General features: G+C 47.1%; 1 protein-coding gene across 1 annotated transcript in view; it reads left to right on the plus strand.

The window, feature by feature from the left end:
- The first annotated feature begins 11685 nt into the window (after nucleotides 1–11685).
- The window catches only part of NDUFV1 (NADH:ubiquinone oxidoreductase core subunit V1), a 62322-nt gene continuing 61367 nt past the window's right edge, over nucleotides 11686–12640 (plus strand). The window contains exon 1 of the mRNA XM_078677935.1: nucleotides 11686–11787. The gene's annotated coding sequence lies outside the window, so the exon portion shown is untranslated. The remainder of the gene's footprint in view (nucleotides 11788–12640) is intronic.

Genomic DNA, 12640 nt, shown 5'->3' on the forward strand with positions numbered 1-12640 from the left:
TGATTGTGGCATCAATCAGTGCCACCACACACTCTGTGTCATCCTGAGCTTCTTCATTTTGATTTTGTATAGGCAAACGTGATAAGCAGTCTGCTCTACTGTTTTTGCCCCCTTTTATGTGCTCTATTTTGAAATTAAATTCTTGTAGCTTTGACATCAACCTTAACAGTCTAGAGCTAGCATTTCCGTTGCCTCGACCTTGACCATCCAACATGTATACTAATGGTTTATGATCAGTTACCAACGTGAATCTTTTCCCCCACAAATAATCCTTAAGTTTGTGCACAGCCCATACACATGCTAAAGTTTCACGTTCAATAGTACTGTAATTGATCTCAGTCTCACTTAGTCTTCTAGAGATGAAAGCTATAGTATTTTCATCATTTCCCTGTTTCTGACAGAACACTGCACCAATACCTTCCTTGCTGGCATCCACAGTCACTACGTTTTCTAATTGCGGATCATAGGGTTTTAGTGCAGGTGCATTTGCTATTTCCTCTTTTACAACTTTGAAGGCTTGTTCCTGTTCATTTGTCCATTTAAACACCACATTTTTTCTTAAAAGTCTTCTGAGGGGTTCCACTTTTTCCGCATACTTTTGCATGAACTTTGCATAGTATTCACTGAGGCCAAGAAATGACTTAAGAGTCTCCTTGTCTTTTGGTTCTGGTGCCTCCTTTATGGCTTGTACAAGATCATTTTTTGGCAAGATACCTTCTGCTGTCAAGACGCGCCCCAGATATTCAATCTTATTTGTCATAAATCTGCATTTGTCCTTTGATACAGTCATGCCTTTCTTTCTGATAACATCTAACACTTCATCAATTAGCTTTAAATGGTCTTGTTCTGTCTCTGAATGCAAAAGAATGTCATCTTGAAAGGCTTCAACCCCTTTCATTCCCCCAAACAGAATGTCCATAAGTTTTTGAAAGACACCCGAAGAGGATGCCAAACCAAAAGGTAGTCTCACATATCTGAATGCCCCATATGGCGTTATGAAAGTGGTTAGTTTTTTAGACCTTTCAGATAGACAAACCTGATGATATGCAGCTCTCAAATCAATTAATGAGAAATACTTTGAACCTGACACTGATTGAAGTATATCTTGAATTTTTGGTAGTGGATGGCAGTTTACAATTATGTTTCTGTTTAATGACCTCAGGTCCACACACAACCTGATGTCCCCAGTTTTCTTTTTCTTAGAAACGACAATCGCTGAAATCCATTCAGATTCATCTGCTTCCTCAATCACTCCTTCTTTCATCAATTTCTCAAGGACCTCCTTCAACTCTTTTTTTATAGACAAAGGCACAGTTCTTACTTTATGCGTACATGGTATGGCCCCGTCTTTCAATTTAATATCATGATAAAAACCTTTAACACAGCCAATTTCATTTTTGAACACTTCCTTATGTTTGTCAAGGGTGGCTGTTAAATCTACTTTCTTCTCCTCTATGCTCACACTATTCACCCATTCCTCTCTCAAGATAACCGGGTCTTTTGCTCCAGGCACCAAAATAACACCCAATTGTGCTAGATCTCTCCATCCCACTAATATCCTTCCTTTTTCTGCCACCTAAATTTTAGTTTCGATAACTCTTCCCCTGAAAGTGACGGTGTCATTGAAATATCCTAACATATTTATATCCTTCTCGCCAAAGGCTTTAGGGTTTACATCCGATTCTATAAGCGTTACATTTTGCCATTTTTCATCAAAAAGAACATCTGAGATGGTTGTTATGGGTGCCCCAGAATCCGCAGTGAATTTAAGTTCAACCTCCCCAATCTTTACATCCCCAATAGGACCTTTAATTTTACCATCCTCCATCTCAACATACAGAACAATGTTTGCACACATTTCTTCATCAAAATGTCCTACAGTGTTTATGCTCATGTTATTACTCATTCTTTTAGTTTTACATAAAGTAGAATAATGGCCATATTTCTTACATTTGACACATTTCTTACCTACTGCAGGACAATTCTTGTAATCAGCTAAGTGTTCATTTGATCCACACCTGAAACAACTTAATTGCTTACCTCCTACTTTCCTTTCCCCCATATTTTTCTCATATGTCTTACCATCACCCTTCCTTTTGTCCTGTAAATAAAATACATTAGTGTTATTTCCTGCATGCGACAATTCTTTAGTAGACACTAGCGATCTCTCTATCCCCCTAGCTATATCTATGACTTCTTGCAATGTTGGCCTTTTGCATGCCAGCAACCTCTCCTGTACTTTTTTCGAGTAACAATAGAAAACAATTTGATCTCTTATATACACATCTGTCATTTCTTCATATTCACATTCTACAGCTAGAATTCTTAAACAAGCAATATATTCATCAACTGTTTCCCCTTCTTGTTGTTTCCTTAGAGCAAACTTATGCCTTGCGACCATAATGTTGTTTTCCTCATCGAATTGTCTTTCTAGCCTTTTCAAGGCTTCCTCATACTCATTCAGAGGTATAAATGTTCCTGGTGGACTTTCATATTCGGGCAGGCTGTCAAAAACGTCTTGTCCTGCCTTTCCTAATAACCCAAATGAAAAGGGGGGCCCTCGGCCCCCCCGCACGCATGGCGGCGCGGCGACCGTCGCCCCCACTCTCTCCTTTGTCGCCATTCGGCGGTGGGGGCGTGCCCTGGGGGGCGCGGCCCACCGCCGATTGGCTGGCGGCCTCCCTGACCCGGATCCTGGGAAGTGGGTCTGGGTCAGGGGGGGCGGGCGATAGGAGGGGCCACCTGGCCCCTCGAGAATAAAGAGATAGGGAGCGCCCAGGAGACCCCCTTGTCCCTGGACGCTCCCTCGCCGTAACGGTGTGCCCCGCGCTCGGGGCTTCTTTGTTTTGTCCTTACGGGGCCTCAAGGCGCTCTTATTTCATTGTTCGTTGGAAATAATTTATTCGTACATTGTGGGTGGTGTTTGCAGTGAATAAGATTCAAAGACCCGCTCCCAAATGGTGCCGACCTATTTACCCACTATACTCATCACCGCCCGCACCCTTTGTTTACAGTGAGAAGATGAGCCATGCGTTTAGTACCTTTAGGAATGGGAGGTGGTTGTCAATTCTCCTTAATTGTGCTGGGATTGAATTTGAGATTTTGGCGGCTCAGCGGAAGATCCACTGTTTTTTGGGCGCTACGTAACACGGTGGGACAAGCGCAAGGAGCGAGTACAATAGGTCCCCCCCCCCCCTTTTTTGACGGGATGAGAGAGGGACTCATAGAATGAATGTTTGGTTGGGGACATCGGTACAGCGCGATACTGAACGGCCTCCAGGAGCTAGACGGCCAGCATGGCCACGGTAGAGTTGCGATTGGTCCCATTGGCATGTGGACAGAATCACATGGTGGACAAGTGAACTACTAAATGAAGAGGCTCGACTAGCACATAAGCGCCGCGTGCGAGGCCTCTCTGGGCGCTACATTGTATTTCAGGACAATTGGGTGTCACGGGATCATGCCGTGTTAGCTCGGGGGTGGAGGCAGGCTTTCCGACGTAATGTGCGGATTAATGAACACATTTGTATGTCACAGTGCCAAGTTGTCTAGTGCTTGTATGCTGCAAATCCCATGCGAGGGCTATTTGTTTATTTTATTATCTCATGATGGAGCACTCTTAAATAAATCACAGCACTACATCCAGAGAGTCATTTCTAGGAGCTAACACGGATGCGCCATAGGAGGCAACATCACTCTCTACAGCTCGGAAGGGATTAGAAACGCCTCTGTGCGCCCCTTTTATTTGTGAATCAAAAAGCGACAAAACTGCGTTTCTGGTCTTGGGGTCTTCAATTTCATCTTGCTTCGTGCTTTGCGGCCGCTCTTCAGGTATCAATCTCGAAGTGCGTGTGTCTTTTCTAATTTCCAAACCAAGCTCGTCAGGTAGCAGAAAGGGCGCAGGGGTAAACAGTGACAGGTTTACAGGCTACAAGAGAGAACACGGGACAATTAGGGGTATAATACTGCAATATAGGCTTGACACACAGACGCAGGAACAAAAGCCACGTGGGCAATGGTGGCACTTATGCAGGTATCAAAGCCGACAATAGTGTGAGAGGTACAAGCCTTGGCAAAGCCAACAGTTCTGCCTTTACAGCAGTGACCCTAGCAGAAGCGCACATGCCAGGAGACGATTGCACGCAATTGCGTGTTAAAGCTGGATCTTTGGGTGCTAGGAGGGTAGCATTTCAACCCCCGTAGGGTGGTAGTCTGTCGGCTGTTTCCCCAAATAGGCACATGTCCCTTCAGGCAATACGGTTTCAGCTAGCAATGCTTCAGTTTCACGCACCATTACTACCTAAATAAATAGAGGCCAATTAACGCAAAAGTGTTATTTATTTATTTATTCAAAGTTTTATATAGCGCGAACAAGATCCTTACAGATATCAGAGCGCTTCACAATGACAAGGAAGGGGCAGTAGGAAATAACAGAGGTAATGGGAGCAATGTAGTAGTCACTAACATGAAAGGATAATAATAACATACATTAAACGTATCAATGTACAGTCAGGTACACAAGTAATATAAGACGGCACAAGTCATTGATCCCACTATAGAGTGTTGAATAAACACACACTGGTCTACTGGGGGCCTTATACTGTCGGATTTCTGTCCTTTATGCCCATTCTAGCGCACAGTACTGTAGTGCAGACCGCGAGAATTGCCCATGGCACAAGAAAAATCTTACGTAGGCAATGGTGGCATTTGGGCACGTATCAAAGGCAATCAGAATGCGAGAGGTACAAGCTTTGGCAAAGCCAAAGTTCTGACTCCAAGTGAGTGACCATGGCATCCCACCTAAAGCCCAGTCCGTGGGGGCGAGGATGGTACTATGATGCGATACCACGGGTGGTAATACCACGTGCAAGGTGCGTCATCATGGCATTGTGGTCCATGGGTTGTTTGTTAAGGAAGGCCACACCTAAATAGGGGCTTGAAGGCAGTTAAGAAGATGGTATCACCAAGCTGATAGGCCTCTCCTGTCCGTTGCTCATTTGGTGCGAGGCTTCCCGGATAGCAATTTGGGCAAGCACATCTTTTATTAGGGGTGTTATGGTTAGTCGCTAGCATGGGTTTGTGATATTAACTCCTAACATCCTAGAGGTGAGTGGGCCTCAGTGCTGTATGTTCGATTAGGTGAAGATAATTGAAATGTTACATGATAGTGTCTCATTCCTGCAATAGGCAGTAGTGTTAAACTTGGCTAGCCACAGCATTATCAATGCCTGAAACAAACGCATGAACTGACAATGATGAGCAAATAGACTCACCTTTGCAAACGGGTCAGACAAACAGCCACGGCCTCAATTAATTTGAATTCACATGAGCATGGCACTGGGCCGTCCGTAGCCTCATCTGGCGAACTTTAGGCATGTCCATTCCTCCATTGCATGCCTGCCTGGGTCCCCATAACAGGATGGTGGTAAGTTTGGGGTTGGGGGACCACGACTGAGAGAGACCGTCTTCTCATGGTGATTCTATTAAAACACGGGCAGATTGGGGGTGCCGTCTAGGCACATAGGACTTCGAGTGCCATTCCAAATTAGGCTCTATGCGCAACGCACAGATCCTGGAACATTACCCTCGGCCCAATAAGGAACTGGAACAAGTGTTTAAGCAAGGGGATGGATGCTCCCTGGGGCTAGGACAGAGCTGTACCTCACGGAGGTTTGTAATGGCAGGGAACACGGGCCAGGGGTGGTTTGAATAACGTCAGGCGAAGTTTGGACGGTAGGTAACTTCGTAGGGGCCCTGAGTGTTTTCTTTTTGATTTTTTAGCAATGATAGGATTAGTTCCTTCACTGGGCTGGTAGTGTGTTTGGTATTGACAGTAGGTACCCATGGGGGGGGGGGAGCTATGGCATTTACTGGAGCCTACAGGCTTATTCTCGGCCAGGGTTATACTAATAGGCACCACACGGTAGCATGGAGTCAAATGCGCTACGGGTGTCACAAGCTGATGCTGCTGACCACTCGCAACGGCGAGTAAGGTGGGGAGTGCACCCGGTGTTCATCTCAGCTAAAGCCTAGCATCGGAGGGCAATGAATGCAGACGGGTGGGGCAGCTTTCATTAAAAAGCCAGAAACATTACCTGAATATACAATATTATTGCACGGCATTTCGCGATGTGTATTGTTCTGAAGTAACAATGGAGGGGCTATTGCATTCAGGGTAGACTACAGGTCTAAGCTTTCATGAAGGTCATACTACCAGGCACCCTTAGGTAGCCCTAATGTAAATGTAAGCAAGTGGCATAAAGCCTAGAGTACGTGGAATGCAGGCATGTGTGGATCGACTTGGGGTATGAAGTCAGGAACATTACCTAAATATACAGTACGATTCCACGGCATTTCACACTACATGGTCCTGGAGTAACAATGGATGGGCTATTGCATTCACTATGGACCACAGGTCTAAGCTTTCATGCACCCTTAGGTAGCCCTAACGTGAATGTCCGCAAGTTGCGCAAGCTGTCGCTGTACTGTACTGCACACGAATGAGTACTCATCTGGCGCTAATGTTATCTAAAACTTAGCAAGTGATGGTAATGTAAGACGGGCACGTGTACACCAGTTATCGGCAGAAACACTAATGCTTTGTGTTTATCTTTTCCATTTATGTATGGCCGGGTCCATGGTGGATACCTGGAGTGCTCCACATCACAACAGCTGCAACAGGTGGCCAGCCCGCGGGATGCTTACGTCAGTCACGGCTGGGTCCATGGCGGATATCTGAGGGGTGCCCCACACCGCAACATCAGCAGCGGGTGGACGTCAAAAGGGAAGCATACGTCGAGAAAGAGGACACCCAAGGGCCCAAGTAGTGCTGGCAGGTGTAAGTGCTACCCATTCCCTAAGGTGGAAGTGGGATTGTCACCCAGGTTTTTCTTGGTCTTTTCCTGTTTCTGGGAGTTTCTCAACCCTGTGACGCAGGGGAGGAATTCATCACTAGAAGTGGAGGAGCTACAACGTCCCAGCACAAGCAACGGGCTGGATGCGGGACAGGGAAGATTTGGTTTGGGGGCCTGTGCCTTGGTCAGTTCAGGAACTTCTTTCAGGGACTCTTAGCTCAGCAGCCCGACCCCCCCGTCGGTGGTGATACTTCACCTAGGGGGGAAGGACTTGGCCAAACTTGGGAGGCGAATACTCAGTGATGAGCTAATCTCCACTGCGGGTGGGTCTCCTGGACATCTCATTCTTCGGAAAAGGGGGGTTATGTCCCAACCAGTTTAGTGGATTACTTCCAAGGGCTGTTAGCGCGCCAGCACTTTCCCTCGTCAGTGGTGATACTTCACCTGGGGGAGAATGATTTGGCTAAACTGGGAAGACGCATTCTGATGGAGGAGATTATCTCAACTGCAGGGTAGAGTGCCAGGATCTGCCCGGGTTGCACGGTAGTATGGTCGCAACTCATACCTCTATTGCAGTGGCGGGCGGGGGATTCGGTCAGGGCGTTGAATCACTCGGTAAAGAGGATCAACACACAGTTGGACAAGCGGTTTTGAGCCCCCCCCTGTTGCAGACGATGCCTCATGGGCGTGTCGGGGGTGGACTGTATTACTTGGGGGATGGAGTGCACTTGAATGAAGCAGGTAACGTCTTGTGGTCTGACAATATCTGGGCCTGGTTGGAGGGATTTCCAGACGGAGGGAGGGAAGGTCCTGGGGTCTGATAATGTCAGGGCCTGGTGGGAAGGTTTCCTAAAGTGAGAATTTTTCTAGGGTAGGTCAAGGCAGGGGGAGGCCAGATCGTCGGTTAACAATGCTGGCCTGTGGCGGTAAGGTCATTATCGGTGAGCACATATTTGAGGTCTGAGGGGGCGGGCATCATCCTATGGAGGTTCCCGCCCAGGGGGAGGGGCCTGCGGGCCACTCCCAGAACTCCAGGGGCAAGGTAATAGGCAAAGGAGCGCGGGTAGGAGTAGTTCACGCTTTCCTTAGGCTGGTAGCCACCCCGCGCGCGTGGACTCATGACGCCACCGGCGCAGAGTAAGGGCCCTCCTTTAGTGGGTAAATGGAGTTCAGGGCGTAGACCGGGCAATTCCCGGGGAAACACTGCGCATGCGCACATCCAGAGGGGAGGCGCAGCTTGTAGGACCTGACACCGGTAGTGACCCTGCCATATGGCCAGAAATGTACAAAAATTCTAGATGAGGATGTTTAGTCTAAGTTAGGAAACAACATGTATTAGAGTTTTGTTAAAGTCAGGCTCTCAAACTTGTTGCTAAGAATTATGTACCTAAATGTCCTGCTGAATTTTTGTATAAAGTGTTGATTATGCAATTAAAACCTTTTTTTATTTCATACTTTAATAAATACGGCCGGGCGACTAGCGCCCGCCTTCCAAAAAGTAGAGACGTCTCGTGTCCACGTTCCTGGGTATTGGGTGCCGGATTGGGGGGGAGGCGGCAGCTAGTCGCTGACCATGTGAAAAGGGGGGGCCCTCGGCCCCCCCGCACGCATGGCGGCGCGGCGACCGTCGCCCCCACTCTCTCCTTTGTCGCCATTCGGCGGTGGGGGCGTGCCCTGGGGGGCGCGGCCCACCGCCGATTGGCTGGCGGCCTCCCTGACCCGGATCCTGGGAAGTGGGTCCGGGTCAGGGGGGGCGGGCGATAGGAGGGGCCACCTGGCCCCTCGAGAATAAAGAGATAGGGAGCGCCCAGGAGACCCCCTTGTCCCTGGACGCTCCCTCGCCGTAACGGTGTGCCCCGCGCTCGGGGCTTCTTTGTTTTCCCACCCACCATCCCTTGGAACAAAAGTTTTGTAGCAGTTTTTATGTCTGGTTGAATGATAAGTTTTTAAGGTACGGTCCACGGGTCTCACAGGATAATAGAGATGGAACTGTTGGTATATTGTTGATGCTTTTGTCTAGGAATTTTATCCCTTTTTAGCAAAACATGTGTGAAGTGAATTGTATTTGAAGCCATGTGTCTTTAGGCCTTTTTTCCCTTTGTAGCTATACGTTGATACTGTTATTTAGCGAAACATGTGTGAAGTGAATTGTATTTTAATGCCATGTGTCGTTAGGCCTTTTTTCCCTTTTTAGCTATACGTTGATACTGTTATTTATTAGCCAGTGTAGCTGTCCTTTAGAATTTTTCCCATAGGTCGTCGTATTTATTAGGTATGGGGCATGCGGTAAGGTCATTATCGGTGAGCACATATTTGAGGTCTGAGGGGGCGGGCATCATCCTATGGAGGTTCCCGCCCAGGGGGAGGGGCCTGCGGGCCACTCCCAGAACTCCAGGGGCAAGGTAATAGGCAAAGGAGCGCGGGTAGGAGTAGTTCACGCTTTCCTTAGGCTGGTAGCCACCCCGCGCGCGTGGACTCATGACGCCACCGGCGCAGAGTAAGGGCCCTCCTTTAGTGGGTAAATGGAGTTCAGGGCGTAGACCGGGCAATTCCCGGGGTAACACTGCGCATGCGCACATCCAGAGGGGAGGCGCAGCTTGTAGGACCTGACACCGGTAGTGACCCTGCCATATGGCCAGAAATGTACAAAAATTCTAGATGAGGATGTTTAGTCTAAGTTAGGAAACAACATGTATTAGAGTTTTGTTAAAGTCAGGCTCTCAAACTTGTTGCTAAGAATTATGTACCTAAATGTCCTGCTGAATTTTTGTATAAAGTGTTGATTATGCAATTAAAACCTTTTTTAATTTCATACTTTAATAAATACGGCCGGGCGACTAGCGCCCGCCTTCCAAAAAGTAGAGACGTCTCGTGTCCACGTTCCTGGGTATTGGGTGCCGGATTGGGGGGGAGGCGGCAGCTAGTCGCTGACCATGTAACAATGAACACTTCCTTTCAGCGTCAAATGCTTTTCCATCTATGGATATTATATAATTCTCAAAAGCTCTTTTCCATTTCTTCCACTTCATAGTGGGTTTTCCAGGCTCATCTAGGAAACGAGGAGGAGCACATATATTATTGCTTTCAGCCATGTTTTCCTTTTGTTTTCCTGTTAATTTCCAGAAATCAGCCTTTAAGTTTAGTTGGTTTATAGAGTTTTCTTATAAAACCACTTGCTCAAGATACATCAATTTCTTTTCTTATTTTCCATCCTCAATTCTCATATACAGCTCTACTGTGTCTCTGCATTCAGGACTTACTTGAATATCCTCTTTTATTCTTTTACTCTGGGTTTAATATGTTACTCAGCACAATGTTCGCTGTGGCATTAGTACGCTCGTTCAGTGTTTACACTGATGCAAAGTCAGTTTCTCAAAATGGCCGCACGCTGCTCACGCACGATGACGTGCTTCGCCACAACCAATCAATTGCCAGAACTTTTATCCCAGCGTGCTTCACGCGATACAGCTGAGGTGATTTACTGCCTTCAGCTGATGTCTGATACTGACAGGAATGCGCGCCAAAAGTAAGTCAACACCAATAGCCGGTTTCACTTGTAAAAACATTTGCCACAGCGCTTTATCTTCAAATCGGTTTCCGCCGCCAAGTTTACTTCATGCGCACACAACAAATTCGATTCTCGTTGTATCATTCGCTGCGCTTACTTTAAATACAGCCAACTCCTTAGCGTAACGAATCGCTTCTATTATATAAGCAACGTTGCTCCTCTTTCAGACGGCACTGTCATTCTCAGCATGTTTTACTTACTTCGAGAAGTTCTCCGTCTTTCCTCACTTTTTTATTTTTCTTTTAGATTGCAGGCTTCTTAAATCAAACCCGCTTCGTTTTGATATTTCCTTATTTTATTCACCCGCAGGCCCTTCACTGTTCCGCAGTGCTCGTCGCCAATTGTAGTGTGACAGAATAGACAAACACGAAGGTGTTGTCATATGTATTTTATTCTATAACATAAGGGCCCACAGGGAGCGGAGATAACAACATCAGTCACCATTGGGAGTCAGCTGTCATATGAATGACAGTTACACTGACGTCATATAAATACACAACGAACGTTCCATGGTGACACCGGGTGATGTCAGGTCATGGAGAGGGAAAACATACTATGCACGATAACACTTGCACTATAGTCAACGTTTCATATGTACAACAGTTTGCTGCCTCTTCTTGTATTTTGTTTGCTCACATTTGTCACTGTGGACTCAAGTAAAGTAACGTTTGCTCTTGTAATTTGTTCACTTGTAATCTTATCCTCATGTATCAGTACTGTTCCTGTTGTGAAGCGCTCTGACACCTTCGGGTAAAGTCTGCGCTAGATAAAAACGCATAAATAAATACATGTATAATCCTGTCTCCGTGTGAACCCAACAAGAGCCCATGCCAATCAGCATTGGTCCATTCTGCTTTAAAATAGGCGCACTTTTACAAAATTATTTCCATGGGAGTGTCTTCGATTCCACTTGTGCCCCCCTCCCTCTCACTGAGGACTTCACAGAGCTTTACTGCTGATTTTGATGACTGTTTGAAGCAATGAACACTACGTTATGAACATAGAAGAAGGACTTTGAGTGTAGCTCTGCAGAGACACGAGCCGCCATTTTGGAACGGGCTCATTCTTTATGCATCAGCACAGCGGCTGGACAGTGTAGCGCTCTAGGCTCCCAGACCCGTTATTGGATCGGTCCCCATGAGCCGAGACGCACTTGTGGGTGTGAACTGGACCGGGTGTAAGCTCCGGCTTGTAAGGGAATCAGCAACTGACCGTCCTCGCCCAACCCCACCGTGGAGACCTGAAGCCTGCCCCTTACAAGATGGCGGCCGCGCGTCCCTGGCGCGGTGACGTCATCAGGACGCGCCGCGCTCCGGTCTGTAGTGGCAGGGGCTGAGCGGTGAAGGTGACACCGGAGGGGCCGCGGTGAGTGCGGGTCGGGGGCCCCCGGGGGCGGCTGCGTGACGTCACGGCCCGGGGAGGGCAGGGAGGGCAGGGAGGGATCCGCGGCATCCCTCAGCCTTGCCCTGGTGTCAGCAGTGCTTCGAGGCGCTGTGGTAGCGCCTCAGTCACTGCTCTCGTGCTTTGGTCAGTGGTGAGGCGGGTCAGAATCGTGTTTTGTGCAAATAATATTGCGTGCCTGTCTGGCACAGAATGGACCAGTGAGCAGAGACCTAGTGGTGTCCAACTCTGGGGAGAGGGCCCAGGAGACCCAGCAGTTGTGTAACCTGTGCAAGATCTGGCATTACATAACAGTATCTATAATTATCTCGAACCACTAATATATGTAGGAGACCTTTGTACTCACTACCATTCCTATGTGGTTTTAGAGTTTATCTGTCTGTATCTCTTCCTTGAGTGACTTTATAACTTGTACATTTGCAATTTTTCCCTCCTTTTATTCCACTTGTGTATATATAACTCTAACCATTAGTTTATGTAGTAGACCTTTGTACTTACTATCATTCCTATGTGATTTTAGATTTTATCTCTTCTTTGAGTGACTTTACAACTTGTACATTTGCAATTTCCCCCCCTCCTTTCACTCCACTTGTACATTTGCAATTTTTTCATGTTTAAATCTCTTATGTAATTCATGTAATCCAAAGTCCTTATGTAACGCAACTGGTTATTTTGTAAAGCGCTCTGGCACCTTCGGGTAATGTCAACGCTATATAAAATCGCATTAAATAAATAAAACAGTGGGACGTTGGCTAGTGGTGGGGAGAGGGGCAGGTCTGTTCTTTGAAATAACAGCCATGCAGAGCAGTGGTCGATG

This window comes from Lissotriton helveticus, chromosome 1_1, assembly GCF_964261635.1.
Source record: "Lissotriton helveticus chromosome 1_1, aLisHel1.1, whole genome shotgun sequence".
Lineage (NCBI taxonomy): Eukaryota > Metazoa > Chordata > Amphibia > Caudata > Salamandridae > Lissotriton > Lissotriton helveticus.